General features: G+C 50.2%; 1 long non-coding RNA gene across 1 annotated transcript in view; it reads right to left on the minus strand.

The window, feature by feature from the left end:
- The window catches only part of LOC138467126 (uncharacterized), a 32505-nt gene extending 17450 nt beyond the window's left edge, over positions 1–15055 (minus strand). The window contains exons 1-2 of the long non-coding RNA XR_011268057.1: positions 14440–15055; positions 14201–14327 (exon numbers count right to left, since the gene is read on the minus strand). This is a non-coding gene — a long non-coding RNA (uncharacterized lncRNA). The remainder of the gene's footprint in view (positions 1–14200; positions 14328–14439) is intronic.
- Between the last annotated feature and the right edge of the window lie 718 nt (positions 15056–15773).

Raw genomic sequence — 15773 nt, forward strand, 5'->3', positions numbered from 1 at the left:
ATGCAGTGCATGGCCATCAAAGAACATTACTGGACGTGTGTGTCAGACTAACAACCACAGCATCTGAAAAGTATCACAAAGGCCCACAAATGGTACAAAGATGTCCGATATCATGTCAACATGACCCCACCATAACTAGTAGGTCACCCATTAGCCGACAGCACTACATGAAAACTAAGCAACAACCTTCCTAATGTACATGTGCACATGTGACCCCGTAGGTCATTGATGCGCAGGACTGGATGCCCCAAGTAAGCAAGGTTCCGCACAATGAGCAGATGGTCACCCTAAATCAATGCAGACGACTGCCATACTCCAGTCACATGGGGAAGGACCCCCTGGAGGCCTAACACACTGTGACCCCATAGTACAAGTACATGTTGAGTCGCCAGACACATGACTATCAATGTATTTACGCACATATTCCCAACAGGCACACAAGACACCCAGGAACCATCCAATAGTGCTGGTACCTCCACGACACTAGCACCAACAGGCACCACAAAAGTCATAGGCCATTCTAGGTCTAGGAGTGGGAGCGTGCCACTCAAGTAAACGTCTCAGTTGCCATGTCCACTGGTGCAAAGGACATAACCACAAGGTCAACTATATGTTATGCTCACCTGGTTCCCACAGGCGCGTAGATCGAACCCGGACAGCTGCGGCCTCCACCAGCGTGAAGCGTAAGGCAAAGATGACCGTCTGGATGGACCCCCTCAGTCTAGTAAGCTTGACTCGTAGAAGTATTCTCCTGTAGATGGAGAAAGGTATTTAGCCCCGTGGATGTGAATGCAGACCCCCCTCCCTGCTCCCGTTCTTCCCACTTGCCACCTCCCGGTCAATGTCCTCACCTTATGTTTTTGATAGGTGAGCTCTCCATCCTGCGTGGCATGCAGGGGCGCGTAGATACCAGTTACTTCACTGGTTTTAGGTGTTGGGGTTCTGGACGGTTATTGAGTCCAGAGTTTGGCAAGTTTTTAAAGAGTCCAAAATGTCCAAAGTTCACTCTTGCACTCCCCTGTTGATTTGCGGCGGCAAATTCTGTCTGGAGGTTGGTGGCGGCATTCAGGTAAGAGTCTGTATTACCCAAACTATCCTGTAAAGGTGCGTGAGAATAGCTCACTGTCTTTTCCTTTTTTCCTAGATGCAGCGTATTGAAGGATGAAGCCTCCGGTGATAGCCAGGTAAGTCTTGTAATATAAGTGATTGTCTTTTTAGTCTCTTTAGGCTCACCTTGCATTTTCTTGTCTTTTCCCCAGGTGTTGAAAATCACCGAAAAAGTGACAGAGGCAGCGCCGAGTCGGAGATGCTGTGGGCTGGTGAAAATGGAGCGGCACTGCAGCTGGGATGCGACGCATGCCGGAAGAATGTCCTTTCAGGCTCGGAGTGATGCCGGATCCGAAATCAGGTGAGGAATCAGATTAAAGTCTGTAATCTAACCTCTTTATCTTTTTTCATTTCTCTCCTAGGGGCTCCGTGTTCGAGAGGGCGTGGCAGAAGGCTGGATGCAGGTTTGCAGACACAGTGAGCGTTACGCTGCTAAATGCAGAATAACGCGAAGCGTGTGTTGAAGATCGGGCGTGGTTTAAATAGCTTTGAAAGTAGTCCCAGGTAAGAAGTTCCAAGAACCACACCCGAGTGAAAAGTAGTCCTTGTGGAAAAATAGTCCCTCCAGGTCTCACGTTGGCCTGGATGCATGTGCAGCATGGTCTGCCTGAGGTAAGTAATGACTATGAGCCTGGCGCCTTAGGCGCCAGGACTGATTTCTACTATGAGCCTGGTGCCTAAGGCGCCAGGACAGAACCCAGATAGCCCCTAGCCGGGGCTTCTGAGGTTTAAACAGATGTCCGGATGCCTGCTTCCGGGGCGGATGGGCTTGGTCCAGCTGCCCGGGGGTAGGCATCATGACACTATATTGAGCCAGCAGCTCCACCCTCATCAGGGACACCTACCACCACTGCTGGGGACACTGCCAGGACACACACTGGCCAGGATGGGGATGACAGCCTGACATGTGAGCAGCCCACTGCAACCCATGCGGACGTGATGTCGCAGTCAACCACACACACCTCTAGTCAACCTCACTCACGCCAGAATCCTCCCCCTGCGAAGCCTCTCATGCTTGCATTCCTCACCCTCACACTTGTCACCCAGACGTGCATTGCAATTTCAGCACGACTCATCCTCTGATGACCAGGCAGAGCCACCTGACGACGACAATCCCCACAGCTAGTGCCATGCCAGATGTTGCCGGCCATCTGGAATCGGCTTGATAGGATGGAACAATGACAGGCCGAAATACATGCAAAAGCACAGGAAAAATTGGCACATTCCCAGGCCATACGCAACGTACTCCAGGGGGTAACAAGGCAGGTGTCCCGATAAATCAATCGTCTGTGCAGGTGCACTGTTCATAGTAATGCCAGCAACAGCCTCATCAGCCAGAGGGTGAGGGAGCTGGTGGACCAGATATCAGCCTCACATGAGACCATGGCCGGGACATTAATCTAACCATGGAACACCTTTGGGGCACTGCGCAAGGTAGTTTGTTGTCTGCTAGCCCTAATCAGGGCTAGCAGACAACCATATTACCTGTACTTTGTTCCCATTGCCAAGTGTAATAAATTTGATGGTGTCATCACTCCTTTACCAGTGGCAGCTTACCCCTATGTGGCCAGGGGACAGCAGCCGCTACCTGATCCTGACCCTGGGGGTCGCTATATGAGGGAGGACCTCGTGCGGAGAGGTAACCCAGAGGGGAATGTACTAACATTATCGGACAAGACATGGTTCCCCCTTTTCCTCTTGAGGATACCCCTTGCATTCCCCAAGCCTTTATGGCATACTGTCATAGTTCTCCTCATTTCCTCTCCAAAACTACTGAAAATACCTCTTAAAATTCTGCATTCGAGTCATCAAACTGGAAATTTAAAACTGCTGAGAACACCTTCCAGACTCTTCTCATAAATTATCACAAACTGACTTTCCTTGTTCTAAGGATAGTAGTAATGCCACAAGGAAGCTGGGCCGAGTTGTGAAGATCAATGAAGGCCCAGAGCGTAAGGTGCGCTCTAGTTGTTGTGAGCACATACGGACCGGTGGGACATTTGAACAGTAAAGACAGCTGACAGGGAGGAGCTGGCTGAAGAGAATGTGTCCTCTCACTGCTGACTGAGGGACTGCTGGGTGAATGCAAAGTGCGTGGAGCCAACCAGCTCATTGGAGAAACCGGGAGAGGCAGACGGCTGCGGTACGCTGCAGGAATGTCAAAGATGGGAGTGTGGCCTCCTGGCATGCAGCTGTACCGAAGTTCAGCTTCTGCATTGTTGGAGCCCATGGGAGTGTGGAATAGGCAAGCAAGAGTCACAGGAAGGACAGGAACAACGAAGCAAAGACAACAAATCTGAAGTAAGGAAGCAGGAGCCAATGGGCTGCTGCAGGTTCACTGTAGGAGAAGCCATTCCCGCTACAGCATACCAGTGAGCCCACCAGAGGGAAGATGGGACGCTGGGGCATTTCAGCAACAGGACTGAAAGCAAACAGAATAAAAAGAAGTAAATGAGAGAACGAAAAGTGGCATATTACTTTAACATAACAGTGAGTCTACCTGATGGAAGAGAGAACACCAAGGCATTTATTTTGGCAACAGGATCAAAAGCAAGCAGAAGAAAATGAAGTAAATGAGAAAGAACGAAAAGAGCCATGTCACTTAAAGAAACAGAGCAGAACAAAGCTTGATCACTGTATTTATCCTTCTTGCTTACTATATGGCTGATTTATACCCTTGCTTCACCTGTCATATTCCCCCCTCTGTGGTCTATTTGGTCACTTTCAAATCATTGGAGCTGATCGTGCTATATGCACTGACTCCACCACCAAAGCCTCACTGTGGCCTTCACTGGAGAGGTTACCTACCCAACTATTGGCAGCACTGACTCTTAGTTCCTATTCTCCTTACCCATGCACCTATTTTTCCTGCTTCTTGTGGATGGAGGGCTGGCCGTCTGGGCGGCCCTGAACAGTATGATAAAGTCACCTTTCTGCTTCTCTCTTACATCATTTGTCTACTAGTAGACCGCCTGGTGAGTTCTTCATGCCTCTGCAGCTCTCTGCTCCCCCCTGCCTCTCTCCCTCCTTCTCTCGGCTCTCTCCCCCCACCCGTGGCCATCTCCATCTCAACTATCTACTCTAACTGCTACTCTATCACCTATTCTTCCTCCCTCTCGAAGCCTGGAAGGAAAAAGTTCAAAAAGAATCTCCTGATTTCCATTCCCGGTTTGCCCATCACTGACACCACTTCCAGGCAGATGATCACTGACATCCTCTTTGTCACTCTCTCTCCGGACCTATGGACTCCACATATGGTCGCTGTCCTCTCTCCTTTCTCTTCGCCTCACAATAATGGAGGCACCAGATGGGAAGTATTCTTGATGGATTTCTCATCCTCTAGGTGCAACATTAATGTCTATCACAATGGCACTGTCATGATATGATATATGATATGGCATTTATAACGTGCTTATACACAAGTGTTTCAAGGCGCGACGAGGCAAGAAAGGGGAACAAAGGGAGGACAGACAGCGATCCTACTAGGCCAGGTGTCATTCAGATTGCGCAAGTGCGTGGGAAGGGGGCAGGGACAGTGTAGTATATGGGAATAGATAATAACAATAAGTAAGTGACAGCCAGCATGTGGCAAGTGCATGGGTAAGTGCAGACATCAGATGTCAAGAGCTGGTATGGGGACTGTAGGGATACAGAAACAGTCCCCAGTGCGGGGGTTGCCAGGTGGGCAGTGCAGGTGTGACGCTGGCGTTGCAGGCACCTAGGCCCGAGATCAGAGGGTGTCCAGGTGCCCAGTGCAGTACAGGTTACAGCCAGGAGGTCAGCAGAGGAGAGTAGGAGAAAAAGCAGAAGCAAAGAGAAAGGTTTTGAGGCGCTTCCGGAACCAGAGATGGTTCTCCTCAAGTTTAAGGGAGGCAGGGAGGCTGTTCCAGAGGGAGGCACCAGACGAAGAAAGAGATCTATCACCAACTAGTTGCTTGGAGAAGCGACTGACCCTGAGGGAGTTGGAGGCAGATGAGCTAAAAGCTTGAGAAGGAAGATACTTAGGAAGAGAGAGTTGAAGGTATTGGGGCCCAAGGCCCCAGAAGGCCCAAGGCTCTCATCCCAACCTTCTCCTTCTTGACAGGCGTCTTCCGTCACTCCTGCAGCTTCCACCCCCTATCCCCATCCCCACCTCCGATGGGTTTACGACGTCCCTGTACCTCTGTCAGGAGACTTTCAAAGGTGGTAACTAGGTCCACCTTGCTACCCTCAACTCTCGCTCTGCCGTCAAACACGCTTCTGATATCTGTCTCGTCCTTGAAGAATTTGACCTCGATTTTCTCACCCTCACTGAGATGTGGTTCACTGCCAGCTCTGTCACTGCTTTTCACATACTCCTTTCTGAAGGCTTTAAGATACTCTCCAAGCCCAGGCCTAAACAGTATAGAGGTGGAGTGGCCTTGATCTTCCCTGACTGAATCCCTGCCACTATCATTTCCACTCAGTCCTACTCCTCCTTTGAATACCTCGTCTGCAGGGTCAGCATCTTTACAACCCTCTCGTTGACTCTTGCCAACATCTACAGGACCCCTGGTCTGGTCGCTATCTTCCTCTCTGAGTGGTCTGACCTCACATCTTCCCTTATTGCCTCTACTTTCCAACTTCTCCTCCTTGGTGATTTCAATATACACCTAGACTCTTCTGACGTTGCAAAAAGTCGCTTTCGCAGCCTCTGCGATGTTCTTTCCCTCACCATCCATCCCTCAGGCCTGACACATACTGCCGGACATACCCTGGATGAACTCATCTCCTCTGACAATACTATCTCTAACCCTCTCACTACTCCTCTCTCCTGGTCTGACCACTTCCTCCTGTCTTCTCACCTTAATCTCTTAGTTCCCCCTATTATTCCTCTACCGTCACTGCCTGTCTCCTTCTCCACCATTCGACTGATAAAGCCAATGTCAGTGGCTGATTTTTCTACCACCTTCATCCTCCCTCCCCCTCCTCCCATGGATGCCCACACTGACTCTGTCCTTGCTAATCTTCATCTTTCAATCACTAACACCCTTGATATTCTTGCCTCTGTCATGAGGATCCGGATGAAGCCTGCCTCCAAGCATAACACCTGGTAAGGCTCTTACCTAGCCTCTCTGAAACGCAAATGCAGGGTGGCTGAGCGGAAGTGGTGGACGTCAGACGCACCTTCTGGTAAACTGTCCTGTCACCTGCTCAAAAGGCAATACAGATTTTCCATTTGCTCTAAGGAGAGGGCTCGCATCCAAGCCCACAATTCTAGTGAACTGTTCAAAATCTGCAAAGAATTTGTCAATCCTTCTGCAGTCTCTACATCTCCCCTTCCATCCCTGTCCCTCCTCCCTCCCGAGTTATCATGTCTTCCTTAACTCCCCTCCCCCATTCCCTACCTCTCTCCTCCTTCTCTCCCATAGCACCAGATGAGGTCTCTAAACTAGACTTCTCTATGAAAGTCTCCTCCAAACAGGTGCTTCCCTGCTGCTCTAGAACTATCAAGGACAAAATTGTCTCCCTTGCGCCTTCCCTGCCAGATTTCTGTAACCACAGAATCCGTCCCTCAACCTCTAAAGCACTCCCCTGTGAACCCCCACCTTAAAAAGTCCTCCTCTGGCCCTTCATATCTGCTAACTATCACCCTATCTCCATTACCCCCTTCCTGGGAAAACTCCTCGAGCAGCTTGCCATCTCCCAACTGACTCAACGTTCTGATTCTGTCGGCTGTCTTCATGACCATCAGTCCACCTTCAGAGTTGCCAGAGACACGGAAACTGAACACCTGTAATGACCTTCTTTCTAATCTTGACCAATGTTCCCTCTAATTATTTTTCTCTATGTGCAGAACTGGTTTGCTGATGTGCGCACATTATTTTCCATGTGCGCAACTGACTAATGAGGTAAGCCACTTCGTGATCCTGCGTATTTAGTGAACTACCGTCACAGAAGAGAGTTTGGAAAGAAATGTCTGCTTCCCAGCCAGTGCAATTCTTGACAATTCTTCCAACACCTTTTCCAAACACATTAGGCCTCATTACGACCCTGGCGCTAAGTGAAAAACGATGGCGGTAAATGGTTACCGCCATCGTTTTCCGCCAGGTCCGTTCATGACCCGTGACCGTTAACTACGATGCCATTAGCGGCATCGTAGTTAACGCTGCCGCTAACTGCGCTAAGGGTGCGCGCACGCGACCGGCCACACCGTACTTAGCGCCATAGCGGAAAGGTACGCAAATGCCGACCCAAGCGGACATGCACCTAACGCCATCACCCAGCCCGTTAAGTACCTTACCGCCATGGTGCTAATTACGCCATCGCGAACCAACCGTAAAGGGCCATGTAAAGTGAATGCAGCTGCCACAGGTGCACAGAAACAGCACAGGTGAAGGCAATACAGACTCAGGAAGTACAAAAAGAGCACACCCCACCCCTTCCCACACCCAGTCATACTCCACAATGATACCAATACGACTAGCAATGTTGGGGCTGGAGGACCTGATAGCAATGCATGTGCTACAACAGCAACAACAACAACAGGCAGCACAGAGGAGACGCAGGAGGAGAAGGAGGGCAAGGCAGGCCCAGCAAGCCCCACCAGCACAGCCAGTGCCACCACGCAGGCAGCCCCCAATCCCACGCATCAGAGCCAATCCATTCAACCTCACTGCTGAGCAGATCCACACCCTGTACCGTTTGGACCGGGACACCATCACCGCCATCGTAGACATGATACACAACGACATCGTCAGCATGATAGAAACTCCAACCGCCATCCCCCCCCTACTGAAGGTAGTGTCTGTACTCCACTTCCTGGCCACAGGCACCTACCAGCACACAGTGGGGCACTTGCATGGCATCTCACAACCATTATTCTCACGAACACTCATCCAAGTGCTCGATGCCCTCCTCAAGCACACAGACGACCACATCTCATTACCACGGACTGCCCAGGACATTGCAAACACCAAAGTGGGTTTCCATGCACTAGCCGGCATACCCGGTTGCATTGGTGCTATCGACTGCACCCATGTGGAATTGGTGGTTCCACGTGCCATGGAGGTACCGTACCGCAACCGGAAACAGTTCCACTCAATCAACGTGCAAATGGTCTGTGACTCCAACAAGATCACACATTGTTGTGCCCGATTCCCCGGATCAACCCATGATTCTATGGTCCTGAGGAACTCCACAATACCACGCTACATGGAGCGACATGAAGGCCCAAGATCCTGGCTACTCGGTGAGTCCAATGTCATGGAAGTGGGCAGGTGAATGACGTACTGATGCATACTCCACCTGGCTGATAGGGGGGGGGAATGATGCATACTCCACCTGGCTGAAAGGGGGGGGGAATGATGCATACTCCACCTGGCTGAAAGGGGGGGAATGATGCATACTCCACCTGGCTGAAAGGGGGGGGAATGATGCATACTCCACCTGGCTGAAAGGGGGGGGGAATGATGCATACTCCACCTGGCTGTGAGTAACACAGAGAACGGAGACAGAGGATGGGCACTCACAATCCCCTCAACCCCTCTGCATACATTGGGTGATGGCATGCAAAACAGGCCATGGGAGCCATGAGCATATACTGGTTGCATTGTGTGAATCAATTAGTGCATGTAGAAGTGAGCCAAAGTAACAGTTGGATGCAAGCCATGTTGGCACATCATGTTCTTGATCAGACGACATGACTGACACATACATTCTCACCTACATACAGGGGATGCAGGCTATCCCCTGAAGAGGTGGCTCCTTACACCAGTCCGTAACCCGCAGAACCAGCACGAGGAGGACTTCAACCGTGCACATACACATACTCGTGTGGTCATAGAGCAGACATTCGGCCTATTGAAGGCACGGTTCCGAAGCCTCAGCAGGTCTGGTGGGGCACTCCTGTACCACCATGAGAAGGTGGCAAAGATCGTCATGGCATGTGTCATGCTACACAATATGTGCGTCAGACGGAATGTGCCCCTGCCCCCTGACGCAGAACTGCAACCACCTGACGATGAGGATGAGGAGGGTGCAGATGGGGCGGCACCCCATGGAGGAGGCGACGCACAGGAGGGGCGTGCAATGCGCCTAAGTATCATCGACCACTGCTTCTAGCACACACGGCTGGTGTGAATCACATGGAGACTGCACTTGGGGCACTGTGTGTCTCTGGGACATGCACACTGTGGACTATACACCAATAAAGCACACATACGCAATGAAAATGTCCACACATTTCATTTTGGGAAAGAAAAAAGTGTATTTAAACTATGAAACGTCGTGACACACCCCCTCCCCCCTCCCCCCTGCACACCCCAACACACCCCCTCTCCCCTCCCCCCTGCACACCCCAACACACCCCCTCCCCCCTGCACACCCCAACACACCCCATGTAGGTGTCAACAGATGCCTGTGACAGTGGGCACAGGCTGTTACAAGCCCCCTCTCCCGGCCCCCGGGGCACCCCTGGCTGTGGAGCGCAGGTTACGTCCGGAACGTCGGACGGGGCTGCTCTGTGCAGAACTGGCAGTGGAGGATGTCCCTGCCTGCCCCCGTGCATGCCCGTCCTGTAGGGTGTGGGTGAGTTCAGTGAGCGCACGACGCAAGCCGGCAAGTTCAGCACAGATGTCCCTGGACATGGCCTGCATGGCATCCCTCAGGGTGGCAGTGCTCTGCGCAACTTCGGCCCTTAGGGTCTCCGTGGCCTTTTCAATGGTTGCCCTAGCCCCCACACATTCCACGGCATGCTCAGCCAGCATCGTGGACAGTTGTTGCTGCCGTTCTGTGATGTCCTCGAGGGACTGCTGCCCCTGCTGGCCCATGGCCAGTGCTGGTGGTGTGATGGAGGGGCTGCTCCCCTCCTGTGGACTGAGGACTGGGCATGGGGTAGAAGGCCACTCCTCTACCTCTGTGTGCCCCTGTGTGTGATCCTCATGGGGGCTGGCGTCTGACAAACAGGGGGAATGTAGTAGGTCAGTGGGGCTTCGGACTTCGTGCTCCTCAATGTCTGAGTCTGAACATGCAGCTATTGCAGCTGTCTCACCCATGTTGCTGCTGGCCGCTGACCCGGTGCCTTCTGTGGCAGGCAATTTTGGTAGAGGTGGAGCAGCTGCTGCTGGCCTGCTGACTACAGGGGTGCTTGCCGGTGGGACGTCCGGTATGCTTGCAGTGGGTCCTGCTTGTTGTGGGGTCTGCCTCACTGTAGCTGAGGTCGAGGGTGCGGGGACGGTATAATTGGCCTTCTTGGCTCTCTTCGTCGCAGGGGTGTCCTGGTCCTCGGGGTGTGAATCTGTGCCTGTGGTGGAGCAAAGGAGGGAAGGCGTTATTGATGGGTCTGCGGACTTTGGAATGACAATGATAGACATTATTCTGGTCAGTAGATGAGGCAGATTTCAGGCAGGGCCATGCAGGTTGTCTCCTTTTAGTGTGGAATGTGGATGCAGGTATGCGGGTGCCAGCAGTGTATACAGGGTGGTGCTCGCATGTGGCTATGGGCAGTGTGGAAATGTGTTGCATTTACACTCTAGGGCAACCTTGTGCTACACATGAATGGACTGCAGTGACTATGGCATGTCTTGTTTGAGGCACCTACCTTCATCGCCTGATGTCGGAGCTCCCCTTTCCTTCCCTCCGACGCCTTCAATGGCTTTCATGCCAATCGTGGTTGCACAAATCTCCTCCCACGGTTGGAGTTTTAGTGGGGATTCCGACCCTCCACCGGTACCCATTGCAAGGTTGCGGTTCGCAGAGATGACCGCTCTGACCCGTATTTGGAGGTCGTCCCAGCGCTTCCTGCACTGCTGTGGGGTGCGGGGTACGGTCCCCACCGCACTGACGCGCTCGGCCACCAGGGCCCAGATGGCCTTCTTTTTCCCTATCGCTGTCCTGGTCATTTCAGGGGAGAAAACGACAGCTGCGTTGTCTTGCAGGGTCTCCGCAAGCATGCAGAGTTCCTCCCGGCTGAATCTTTCCTGGCGCTGGCGGTCACATGCCTTCTTAACAGCTTTAGGCATTTTTGGGTAGTTGGATGGGTGGGTGATTGGTTGGGACAGGTGTCAGGGTTGGATCTGGTGTTGTTTGGTAGGATGGCAATGGATTGTGTTTTTAAAGATGGCCGACGTGCTGTTTCCCGTTCCGGCGCGATGACGCTATTTCCGGTCCTGCTTTTTACGGCCACCGCAAATTACGGTGGCCGCTAATTACGGTGGCCGCTACTTACGGTGGCGGAAGTGCACCTTGCTCGCTTTACGATGCCGGTAGGGGCCTTTTCCGCCATGGCGTTAATTGCATTACCGCCATGGCGTAATGCTCGTGCGCGATGGGTCGTAATGTGGCGCTCTTTACGCCATCGGCCCACGGCGTAAACGCTTATTACGCCATGGCGGTAATGACGGAAGATTACCGCCTGGGTCGTAATGAGGCCCATTGGCTTCAATAGAATATGTCATATGTGATTAAACAGAAAACTCATCAACCAGTCCAAGATTTCAAAATCTGCAACAGTACCTTGCAAACGTTTTATGACACTGGAAAATCACTCATGTGTACTACAAAATACAAATATCTCTGGTCATAAACTGATGTGGCGGTCAAGAAATTCAGACAAAATACAACATTTGCAAGTGGATTAATGGCAATTAAAAGCAAGGTGTCAAGAAACGTGCTGAGAGGAGTTCAAGTGCCACTTTAATGAAGTAATTCAAGAGCCAGGAGAACATGCTTCTAATAATTTGTGTAAGGATGATAATTGCATCAGAATAACTGCACCTCAGAATATGATGAGTAAATATTCCTGTGCCTCTGCTTACTATCCACATTACTTTATTCTTTGGGTAGTGATAACACCAGCCTTACAGCTGAGAGACATGTACACCATCCATTTTTACTCTCTAAAATGAAAAAGTGCCCAACACAAGTGAGAAACAATGAACATTTTGTTGTTTCAACCCACAAAGCTCCACTGATATTTTTTCGAATTAGTGACCAGTACAGCAGTGGCATAGGAAGGAACTCTAATAATGTTAATGCCTGATCTCAACAGATATTGTAAGGGGAGGAACATCTTTTAATAAGCAGAAAGTATCCCTATTGGCAAAGCTAATTACTTTGAATCATTTGACTCCAAGTAGGGAGCAAAATATGATTAGAGTCCTGCTTGTTACCCTGACATAGAAAGTGAAATGACAGGGAACATAATGTAGTCTATAGTTTTGCCCACCCTTCCACACCAGACCCTAGACAATTTAAACAAGAGCTTTATTGGTTTATTATGGATCCCTGTGCAAGAAAATCACATATATATGCCTTTTAAGTTAATGGCATCAAATCTCAAGAGATACAACAGATTGAGACCCTTCTTCTGTAACTATGGATCCCTCTTCTGTAATTCTTTTTTATAAGTTAAATAAGATGCAGGGAAATGCTAGAGGCGATACAGATGACATGGTTATATTGAAAAGCCCTCAGCAGCTGAGCATAGAAATAAAAATAAGGTGCTGTTGTCTAGACTGGTATTAGAATTTCCTATTGTTTAGCAAACGAGCAACACATTTCCTTAAGTGTACTGCCGAAACGTCTGACTTGGTTTTTGAAATGTGCTGCTTTGCTCATCACCCACAAGGAGTGATGACCTGTGCTCTTCCACCCATACCCTTGCCCGGCCCCTGTGCTAGCCTCCATTACTAGTTGATAGAGCACTGTAAAAAGTGAGGGATTTTAACAGTAAACACTCACTGGGATATTTGCAGACCCACAATACTTTGCAAGCAAGGCATATTTAATGCCTCAACATATTATGTGCATTTTAAGAATGTCATGACTCTGCATGTAAGCAGTTCTTTTGCAGTGCATACAAGATTGTTTGCAACATACCACACCCTTATATCATTGTGTAAGATTACACAGTGTTCGGTGAAACTGTTTTTGCATAGCAGCGAGTTACCATATAATGTGTGACGGTCTATGCCCAAAGGAACTCTGTATACTTGTGTGAAAAGCATTCTCCTGTCTGAATATGCGGTGCCCTGACACTATGGACGAGTAATCCCAGGCAAAGTCCATACCCATTATCCCTTGTAGGCAAAGTAAATGATATTGCAATGTTGCTCTCCACTTATAGGGTAATGTTAGTAATGCGAGATACTGAGCCTCACATTTGTCTTCTCAAAATCCTTTCATGGCAAATTAATATTTGAGTTTTATAATGCGCTAACTTGCAAGGGGCCGCTTCAAAGCACTTGCATGACATATGTACAAAGAAGAGGAAGTATGGGATTAGGGTACACATACAGGTAGCCTGCTTACTTGCAGTTAGTATCTGATATTGTCGCTGGTAGTTCGATTGTATCGTGTAGATGACGCTTTCGGTAAGGCACAATGAGTAACAGAAATTCTGGCATGTGAACCTTATTCATATTATTCATATTACAACAAACATAAAACCAGTGGATGTAGGTACACATCTGCTAACCTTTCGCAGAGCCAAGAGAGGAGTCGTCAAGGTTGTCTGGTACTATCTTAATCTGTTCTGGGGCAGAAGTTAGAGTCATAAGGTCAAAAGTGGGCCCTTTTCTCTCTACTATCACACTCTCCACCTGTGGCATCCTTCAAGGCTCTATCCTCTCGCTGTGGATGTTCAATATCTACCTTGACCCTTTGGCCCATCTGATCTCTTCTTTCTCCCCTCACTTCCAGTGTTATGGAGATGACACACAGCTATCCTCCAAGCTTCCCTTACCTTCCTTCTCCTCATACCTGACGGTCTGACTACCATTCAGTCCGGGTGTGCCACCAATGATCTCTGCCTTAATGCCAGTAAGACTGAGATACTTTCTTTTGGGTCCACTGCTCCCTCCTTCCCTGCTTCCCTCTGGCCACCATCTATGGGCCCCCTCCCCTCACCCTCCTGTGAGGCAAAACAACTTGCCGTCATCTTTGACTCCTCTCTCTCCCTTTCTCCTCACATTGCGTACCTCACCAAGACGTTCCACTATCAACTACACCTCCTCAGAGGTATTCTCTCTTTCCTTACCTTCCTCCAGAAACTCAATGGGCCTCATCATAAGTTGGGCAATAAACCTTAAATGCAGCGGTAATGCTATTCCCGCTGAATTTATGTTACGCTCACCTGGTCTCTGCAGAGGCGTTGGGGCATGGTTGCAGCCCTCCCGGGGATGAGGTCGCTCGGGTCCGACTTCGCCCTCTGCGCTTATGTGGTGACTGGTGGTAATAGGTGATGCTGCTCGGGACTGCTCCTGCGTGTAGAATAGGGAGCGTGAGTATGCCAGCTTGTGCACCTGATCCCCTTCCAGGCCCCTTCTCCCAAACCGTGGTACCCGTGGGATGCGCTGTCCCTGGAAAGCTCACCTGTTGATTCGTTTTTGGCGAACACTCCGTCCTGCTGCTTCTGTCAGGGGTGCTTGTATGATCTGGACAGAGTTCCTTCACTGGTCCCTTGCATGTGGTAGTCCCGTCCTGCTTCGACTAAGCCACTATACTTCAGGTAAGTGTTCCTGTTTGCCTTTGTCTTTCCTCGTCTGTTTTTGTTGTAATGTAAAGTTTATTGTCTTGTATTGCTGTCCGTTCCACTTTTGATGTTTGCTCATTTGCTTTCTTCCCTTGCAGGTGATGTTGCTGGCCTGGCAGAAGCTGCAGAGCTCGAGGCAACAACCAGAGGGAATGAGGAACGAAGCTGCAGCGGTACAGTAGCTGGTAAGTTGTTAACTAGGGGCACGCGGGGTTCAAATGTGGCGTGGCCCTAGGACGGATGTTCTAACCTCGTCTTTCTTCTTCTTCACAGGGTGCGAGTTCGTGGATGCGGAGTGCAGTGCTGCGGCATCGGGATCAAGATCACTGGATGTCAGGAGATGGGTCTGCAGATGAAGCAATGAAGCACCAGTTTCTTGGAGGTGAGTATGCAGGAGAACACCTGGTTTCAAAGGTAAGTAAACTGGTCCAAGCGGCGGGGAGCGTCATGTTGCATGCAAGTGCACAGTAATGCAAAGGACCGGCCTTAAGGATGGAGCAGCTTATATAGCTGAGCTTCTGAAGCCACGCCCACCAGGTTCAGCCTGCCTGCCACCACACCCGATGATTCAGCACATGAAGACCAGGCCTAGGGAGCCACACCCGATGAGTCAGCACATGAGGATGTTTTCTGGAATAAAGGCTTTCAACTCCTGGAAAGCTTTTGTAAAATAAAAGCACTCCTGCACTGAAATAAAGTAAAAGCACTCCTGCACTGAAATAAAGTGTTCCTGCTCACATCTCTGAGATCAGCCAAGGCCCCTCTGTTTATAGGTGTCAAAGGGACATAAGTGAGTCAAGTGACCCATTGCCCCATCACTAGATGGTGTGGTTTTTGTGTTCTGGGGCCTGTGGCCATGACAGCACTCCCCCTCAAGGCCCCTCTCATGGGTGGTTTCACCCTTGGCCCTGGTTTAGTTGAGCCTGTGGCCATGACAATTTAAGGGCTGGCCCTAGTTAGGGTTGGACAGAAAGTTTGGAGTTTTACCTAAAAAATCCAGCTTCCTGCCTGTTTTAGGCCATTTTCAGCACTAATAGCACCATGAAACCCCCATTGAGTCCAATGGGGAATGGGAAAAAACTGTTATACCACTACTTGTGATCTGGCACTAATAGCGCCAGACCGAGTAGCAGTAACGTAAGTACCGGTAATGCCATTTGAGCTGGTGGTATCC

The sequence above is a fragment of the Ambystoma mexicanum genome, chromosome 4q (genome assembly GCF_040938575.1).
Source record: "Ambystoma mexicanum isolate Mex_15411 chromosome 4q, UKY_AmexF1_1, whole genome shotgun sequence".
Lineage (NCBI taxonomy): Eukaryota > Metazoa > Chordata > Amphibia > Caudata > Ambystomatidae > Ambystoma > Ambystoma mexicanum.